Consider the following 9,023-nt stretch of genomic DNA (forward strand, 5'->3'; position numbering starts at 1 on the left):
TAAACCACTTCTAGACAGTGGGCAAGAACTTAGTCACATGGCCCCCCTCGCTGGGAGATGTGCACTCTGTATGAGGAGATACTGGGAAATAAGCAGGACTCTGTGCCACAATCCATCTCACTGGGCAACTGGGAGAATTCAGTGTGTGGATTCATGGCAAACACTAAGAACAGGGCCTGCCCGGCACATCGTCTCTGCCCACTTCACGTGAGCTGTTATCACCATACAGGGAGTGGTGGGGACAGGCAGTTTGGCACTGAGGAAATGTACTTCTCAAAAGCACTTCCTCTTCAACTGTCCTTTTCTATTTTTCCTTATCCCTGATAAGATACTGGGATTGGGGCTGGGGAGAGGGGCCAAAGGTTTGTACCTTCTTCATTCAAGAACATCTAATTCACTGTAGGACTTAGCGTGGTCCCTTGAGGCTTAAAGCAGAGACTGCAGTAGCCACGTGCAGTGGGCCCAGGCAGGTGCGGGACGCAGGCCGTGGGGCCCGGGTGAGACAGGAGCACACGCCGTACCATGAAGGGTGGCCGTGATCCTATCACTGCTCTGCAGGAATGTGGGGCTTGTGGGACGAGTGATGCCAGACCTCCGTTTAAAAAAAAAAAAATCTGGGTTTTTATGTGACATCTCTTTCTGCTCACCTTGAACACTCATCTTATGGCCACAGGCAAGTTGTCTAAGAGCCCCTGAGAGGAACATAATTAGGTAAGGGACAGGCTGCAAAACGCAACAAAGAGCCTCCGCTGGAGGACGTGCTCCTGAAATATTACAAGGCAAGGTTACGTAGGGAGGGACACAGAGGGCAGAGCTGACCAAGGGTGGCTGGCGTGGTCCTGCTTCTGCAGCCCCTTGTCAGCAGGATAAGGAGCCCAAGGAAGTTTGAATGCTTTGGCTACAACTTTACGATTCAAGAGTTTAGTTTGGGCAGCTGGTTGGCTCAGTTGGTTAAAGCACAGTGCTCATAACACCAAGGTATCTGGTTTGATTCCCACATGGCCAGTGAGCTGCGCCCTCCACAACTAGACTGAAAACAACGACTTGACTTGGAGCTGAGCTGTGCTCCCCACAACTAGATTGAAAAACAATGACTTGACATCCTGGAAAAACACACTGTTCCCCAATATCCCCCAATAATAATTAAAAAAAAAGAACGCAAAACAAAAACATTTCCAAGCAAACATAAACCAAGTGAATTCATTAGCCAACCCACACTAAAAGACATAATTAGAGTTCTTCAGGAAGCAGGAAAAAGACCCCAGATAAAAGAATGAAGAGCAGTAGAAATACTGTGTTTCCCCGAAAATAAGACCTAGCCAAACCATCAGCAATTTGACTTGGAGCTGATGGGTCCTAGAAAAACACATTGTCCCCCAATATTCCCCAATAAAAACTTTTAAAAATTAAAAAAAAATCTTTTAGAAGTAAAAAATTGGAATGTTAAAAAAAATCAACACAGGCTAAGGGAAATTTCAATAGGTTTCTTCAAGTCAGTCACTTTGGCCAAAATGAATAGAGATAATGAACAAGTTAAACATTTTAAGCTCTCTGTCTGCTTAAAAAATGAAACGAGGGAGACTGATTTGTGTGTGTGTGTGAACAACATAGTCTGAAAAATGTAAATGCTTGTTGCCCAGGTTAACAGGTTTTGATTTCTTGGTGTCTGAGATTAACCACAGAAGAGTAAAATATTATAAAGTCACCTGGCTTCACAGGGGCCCTAACTGGTTTTAATTATTGAGAGATTTTTATTCTATAATTCTTAAGATAAGGGCTCCTCTAAGAAAACTCTCCCGAGGCTCCTGTGTGACTTTATGAGCTACCAAGAATCAAATATTGACTTTCAAAGCCAGAGACCAAGTGGGCAACATAATGCCTGATTCCTCCTCCCCTAACTCTTCGAAAAGCAACCTCTGTGCAGTCTCAAAAAGAAAAAGAAAAAGATCATTTTGGTATATTGAACTATGTACACCATGACAACTGTTTACGTTTTTGGCACAAAGATAATACAGATGAAATTACAAATCTATTATTCTGATTTGTGTGAAGAAAAACTGTAACATATGAAAAAACATTATAAGCAAGAGTCAGTAGAATACCGATGAAAGAATTAGACCTGATAAAATTGAAGCTATGGTAATTATAGGATCCAAAATATAATGACAGCAAACAAACGTAACAATACCTATGAGATACGGATTATTATCTCCTTCATTCTACATATGAGGAAACTGAGACACAGTTTGTAAATGGCAGAGCCTAAATTTGGCATCAGGCAGTTTGGTTCTAGAATTCATACCCAAATAAATGTTTAATACCTTATAGAAATAAAAGAAGGCACAAAAAGTGACGTAAACAAAAGAGAGCTCAAAACACTCACTGCACAGATGAGCCCACAGACTAGCCACAGCTGAAAGTAAAATTATGGGCTAGAAAGTAGCCCCCAAACAACTGACCCAGATGCAGCACAGAGGGAAAGGGAGACATAAAATATGAACAGAAGATGAGGAACATGGAGGGTAGAGTGAGTTTATTCAACACAAATTTAATAGGAGCCCCTGATGGAGATAATAGAGCAAAAGCAGAGAGTGAACATTGAGAAGTGACTGAAAAATGTTACAGAACTGATAAAAAATACCAAGTCTCAGTTTTAGAAAACCAAAGAAATTCTAAGCAGGATAATAAAAAGAAATCCATGCCTAGACACATTGTAGCAAAGCTTCAAAACACCAAAGACAGAAAGACTACCCTCAGTTCGTCCCAGAGTGAAGATAACAGGTGACCTTCACAGACCTAGGCAGACTCCCGGCTCACAGCAGCACCGGAAGCCCAGAGAGGATGGATCAGTCCTCTCCAAGATGTTGAGGGAAAACGTTGCTGTCAACCTCTAACTGTGGATCCAGTAAAACAATCTTTCCAGAGTGAAGGGAAAATAATTACATTTAAAGATAAATAAATGCTAGGAATGTTTTTCTCCAACTGACTCACTAAAGGAATTCAGGTAGCATGATTCCAGAAGAAGGTCAGCCCGGAGTGCAAGAAGGAATAGTGATATGAAAATAGTCAGTGAGTGAGCAAGTCTAACATTGACATTGTATAAAACAACAATAAAAATGTCCACTTTATGGAGTAAAATAAGAATTCTGGAAAATTATGGTAGATAAGTTGGGAGAGGACAACTCGAATTAAAGTATGCTTACATCTTTTATGTCTTCAGAGGAAGGTACTGAAGCTATTGATTAAATTTATTTCATATGCATATCAAAGTTTCTGGGGTACATACTAAAAGGATATAAATTAGAGGAAAAATCAAAAGAGAAAAATATCCATCACTCCAAATTAAGGTAAGGATGAAAAGGAAAAATAAAACAAGAAAAAGGCAACTCAAAAGATGACAGAACAGCAATCAATAAGCATTGTCAATGTAAAAAGACTAATCGTGAAAGTTAAATGACACAGTTGTCAGACTAATGTAAAAACAAGAAAAAGGAAAGGAAATGCAGCTATATACTGTTTATAAGAACAACCTTAATATAGAGAGATGTAGAAGGTTAAAGATAAAAAAAACAGAAAAACATAGCAAGCAAATACAAACCAAAACAAAACTCATGTAGCTATATTAACATAAGACAAAAATACAAAGTAGGCTTTAAATAAAAGATGGAAAGAATCACAGAATATGATAAAAGTTTAAGCATTGTGTAATCATAAGTGTCCTTATAAGGGAGAAGTAGGAGCTACAGAAATTCTAAACTTGTAAGACAGATTCAAAAATTCTCCAAAAGCAAAACAAAAACGATAGAACAAGAAAGTGACAAATCCATCATCCCACTGAAAACCATCCTTAGTAACTGATCGACTCCCCCGAATCAGGAGGGTGTAGATTTGAAAATCTCAGTGGACAGAGAGTGGTGTGTACCTTGCAGCTGCAGAGTACTTACTTATCTTTTCCAAACACACATAGACATTCATCAAAGAACTAGGATCACAGAAACACATACATACTCTACCACAATGCAATTAAGTTTAGGAAAATTTACAAAAACCTAGAAAAAAACCTGTATCTTTGGGAAATTTAAAACATACTTCTAAACAACCCATGTGTCAAAAAGAAATTATAATGGAAATTTAAAAATACTTAGCAATAAAACTTGTTTGATATAGCTGTACCATTTAGGGAGAAATGTACACCCTTCAATGAAGACTGAAAATGAGTTAAGCTCTGTAGCCTAAGCATTCAACCTGAGAAATTTTAAAAAATACAATAATCCCCCAATTGAAAGAAAAAAAACTAAAGATATTGTGTTGAATTACAAAATTCATGTGGCATCCTATAGGACCTAGAACAGCCTGGATAAGAATCAGGAAGGGAAATTTTTCTATCAAGCTTTATAAAGCATCAATCAGTCGGGGCCAACAGACTACGTGGGCCAACGGACTACAATAGTGAGCTCCACAGACCCCCACACAAATGGGAGTGTGAGATATGGGCGAGCGGGCCTTGCATATCAGTAGGGACACAGGGCACCAGTCAATACGTGGGATTGGGGCCACGGGATTGAAAAATATAGGTCTTCACCTCACAGCATGCACAAAACTTAAGGCCACATGGATCGCGATCCTTTACTTTTAAAAATGTACAGTTTTGGACCAAAAATTATACAACGACCCCATGTATGACCATATAATGTTTCCTCAATCTAGGCTTTCAGTGAGATCCTTTATTCAACATGTTCTTGCCACTGTTTGTTATTTGGAATACATCGGTGGTAAACCAAACAAAACCTCGGCTCTTGTAGGGTTTACAGTCTTGTAGATAATTAACATACGAGGTGTGACAATTAAGTTCACAAACTTGTTGCAACAATGCTGCTAACCTTTTTTGATTATCAGAGGGATTATTCATTACGAATTTGTACTAACTGGATAGTTAACCAAGTGTACTATTTGGAGGTGCTAAAAAGTCTGAGTGAAAAAGACGAAAACAACCTAAACTTTTCACCAACAATTCATGGCTCTTGCATCACGACAATGCACCAGCTCACACAGCACTGTCTGTGAGGGAGTTCTTAGTCAGTAAACAAATAACTGCATTGGAACACCCTCCCTATTCAGCTGATCTGGCCCCCAGTAACTTCTTTCTTTACCCGAAGATAAAGGAAATATTGAAAGGAAGACATTTTGATAACATTCAGGACATCAAGCGCAATACGACAGCTCTGATGGCCATTCCAGAAAAAGAGTTCCAAAATTGCTTTGAAGTGTGGACTAGGCGCTGGCATCGGTACATAGCTTCCCAAGGGGAGTACTTCGATGGTGACCATTGTGATATTCAGCAATGAGGTATGTAGCACTTTTTCTAAGATGAGTTTGTGAACTTAATTATCTGACCTCGTGTATGGCACTTACTAGATATCATGTACTTCTAAGCAGTAACATTAATCCGTTTAATCCTTGATACATGCTAGTTATTACTTGTAAGTAGCAGAGCTATGATTTGGTGATTTCAGTCTGTCGGCCCTCAGAACCCCTGCTACTACTCTATCACCCCTTCATCCCTAATGTCTTGGTGACGAGTGTGCTTTGCAATGTTTTTCCTTAAATGAACAAGTGTAATGATGCTAAGACATCTATTGTGTGTAATGAATTAACTTCCTTCCTATGAATCTATAATGGACGCGCACATCGAACCTTGGAAGAATTGAGTATAGCTACTCAAATCACTGTTCTGTGTTGTGCAATTCAGATGGGGAATCCTGGTGGAGAAAGGCTGCTAAGATGACCTTTAAGGGGCCAGAGTGCTGAAGAAAAGTACTACTCAGTTGAAACCCTATTCTCATGCTGCCCATTGTTATTATAATACCTGTTGCCGTAGCAGTAATAGCTGTCAGAAATTAAGCTTCTTAAGCATGGAGAACGTAAGACCTAGTCAAGTTCTTGGTCCCTGCCTCCTTATGCGTGGTGCATTTAAGGTTAATGTATACTAGAAACAAGCATGTCATTAGAATATAGTATTTTAAATACCTCTGGTCGCCCACAGCTGTGGTAGGTTGAATGGCCTCTGAAGATCCAGTCCTAATCCCTAAACCCTAGAACCTGTGAATGTCAACTCAGTTCATTTCTGAACAGCTAAAATTGGTTAGAATTCTCTTCCTTATATGGAGATAAAACCCACCTCCCTTGTAACTTTTGTCCACTCTTTCATGTTAAGCAATTCGAATGCTTAAAGTGGAAAAGATAAGATTTGGGATACATGATAAATACTTTCAAATATTTGTTGGGTAGTTCTGTAGAAAAAGTAGGTTGGTTTCACTAACCATTGATTTCAATATATAAATTTAAAAATTCATCATGAAACTATGAACATCATTATAAGATTACCCAAATCTCTGTATTTACATAGTGCACTCAAGAACTGAGGCATCGTGGGCGTCCAGATGGTTCAGTTGGTTACAGCGCGAGCTCTCAACAAGGTTGCTGGTTCAACTCCCGCATGGGATGGTGGGCTGCGCCCGCTGCAACTAAAGATTGAAAACGGCAACTGGGCTTGGAGCTGAGCTGCACTCTCCACAACTAGATTGAAGGACAACGACTTGGAGCTGATGGGCCCTGGAGAAACACAGTATTCCCCAATATTCCCCAATAAAAAATAAAATAACTGAGGCATTGTAATTTTACCTACTGGGAAAATTCATCCACACGCCCCCAAATCTTATGCTAACTAATCTATGTGAAATGCAGCACATAGCATAGCACATATGCACCCTGGTTTTTGGTTTAATTCTGCTGGATTTTCATAACCATCATCTCTATTCTGTTCTTAAAAAGGTTTCAGGGCATCTTGTTTTCTGTCTTTAAGAAAGCATCTTTAGAAACCTCACAATGTGACAATTAATGTATCTCTATCTCCATCTCCCAGTATTTTCCGATTGGAAGGTTTGAGCTCGTCTTAGAAAGTCTACATCCTCTCCTCGGCTGGACAGAACTAAGCTTTCCCGTTTCCGTATGTCCTTTTACTTTTCTAAGTTACTGTTTTAGCTCTCATTCTAGCTTTCATAGCAGGGATGCTGGGAGGCCCATGCAGTGGTTCTCCCCCTGGGTGCAGCCCCACTCCCTGCTTCCGTTCTGAGCGACAGCTAGACACCCTGTAGTGCAAGCAGCTCCCATTGTTCTTTCTGGCAGGACACAGACTGCCAAGGCATCCCTGCTGGGCCTATCGTTTCTTCACCTTGCAATAAAGTGGCAAGTAGGGACATTTTGCTTGTTGTCTTACTCAAGAATTCCTGGATCTGCAGTTTTGTAGCCAAAACCTCAGCAGTAACTACCAGGGAGGAGGGGGAAGCTGTCATCCTACCACACACATCACTCACAAAACAAATCCCAGATTCATAAACACCTAAAAGTGAAAACCACATGTTAAAGCTATTAGAAAACAAATACAGCGTATACCTGTGGATATGGAAGTATTTAAGTGGGACTCAAAATGCACATATAAAAGCTGGTAGCTGATTAAATTTAAAAAAACAACAACACACCCTTAATACCTATACGATGAAATACCTTAAACAAAGTTTAAAGACCACCCACTGGAGGAAGGTATTTGAAATCCACACAACAGGCAAAAGATTAGTAGGGATCTCTGAGAGAAAGTCAACAGAAAACAAAATTCTTGACTAATAATGTAAGAAATGCAAAACAGTGAGGTGCCATCTCATACTCATCAGTTTTGTTGTAAAAAAAAAAAAATTTTAACCCCCCAAAATATCTAGTGTTCAAGAGGATACGAAGAAATGAAAAAATTCATGCACTGCTGATGGAGTCCAAATGGGTACAACTTCGGGAATTAATTTGACAAAACCTAGTCAGGTAGAAAATGTGTGTGTAAGGAAGTATATGCAAAGAAACCACTCCAATAACCATGACCATCCCCAAGAAAATGGGAAAAAGAGAAAAATGATAAAATAAAATAAACATGAGAAATAAAAGTGAGAAAATATTGCTACATGTAGCAATACAGATCTCAAAGAGAAACATATGAAGTGAAAACAGCAAGTTCGATAGATACTATACCAGGATATATGTCAATAAAAAATATAACACTGTAATAATTATGGCTATACATATAATGAAAGTAAAATGTGGACTGGAAGGATATACTCGTGATGTCTATGGGGAGAGAGGGAAAGGAATGGGAGTAAAAAGGGTAACAAAGTGAAGTAGAAACTTAACCAGAAATATTTATTTTGTTAAATAAGATCTGATGTAAATATAACAAAATGCTAATGTTTGCTAACCTTGGGTGATGTAAACAGTGTCATATTATTCTTCTGTTTTCAATTTTTACTACTTTTTTTAAAAGAAAGAAATGTTGCCAGTTAGAGGGTTCTAACAGAAGAACTGGAAGGGTGAGCTGAAACTACTTTAGGATCATCTGTTCTAACGCACTTGTTTTTACAGATGGGGAAACTGAGGCCCAGAGAAGTAAAGTCGCCTGTGCCAAGTCCCACAACGGGTTAGTGGCCAGATCATGGCTATAGCCTGGGCCTTTGAACACCTAGCGCAGCATTCCAAGCAGATATGAAGTGAGGCTTAAATAATATGACCTTATGAAAAAATCAAGAAGTAGCGACTTTAAACATCTCATGTAATATTTTCATCTGCCACCTTTCTCAGGCAAAGAACCTGCATCTCAGCAAGCACTTCACAAGTGTCACAACCCAACACAAATGCTGGTTCCTTCTTTCAGTAAAGAAGCAGTATAAACTACTTTTAAAATGTGACCAAATAAACCTTAAAATATTTTAATTGACAAGTAGGAACAAAACTGAGACACACTGCTGTGGGATAGGCTATTACATTTTTACTAAAGTGAGACCAGAAAAACAGACTCAAGGCAGTTTGAATGACTGTAAATTGCTGAATTATGCCCGTGACAACAGATTACTTAAGCAGTGCTTTGTGGCTATCTGGGTGCTTTTAGAAAACCCATTGCTCCTACAATTTATTAGAAAACGAGTTGT

The sequence above is a fragment of the Rhinolophus sinicus genome, chromosome 1 (genome assembly GCF_057876585.1).
Source record: "Rhinolophus sinicus isolate RSI-liver-muscle chromosome 1, RSI-T2T, whole genome shotgun sequence".
Taxonomy (NCBI): domain Eukaryota; kingdom Metazoa; phylum Chordata; class Mammalia; order Chiroptera; family Rhinolophidae; genus Rhinolophus; species Rhinolophus sinicus.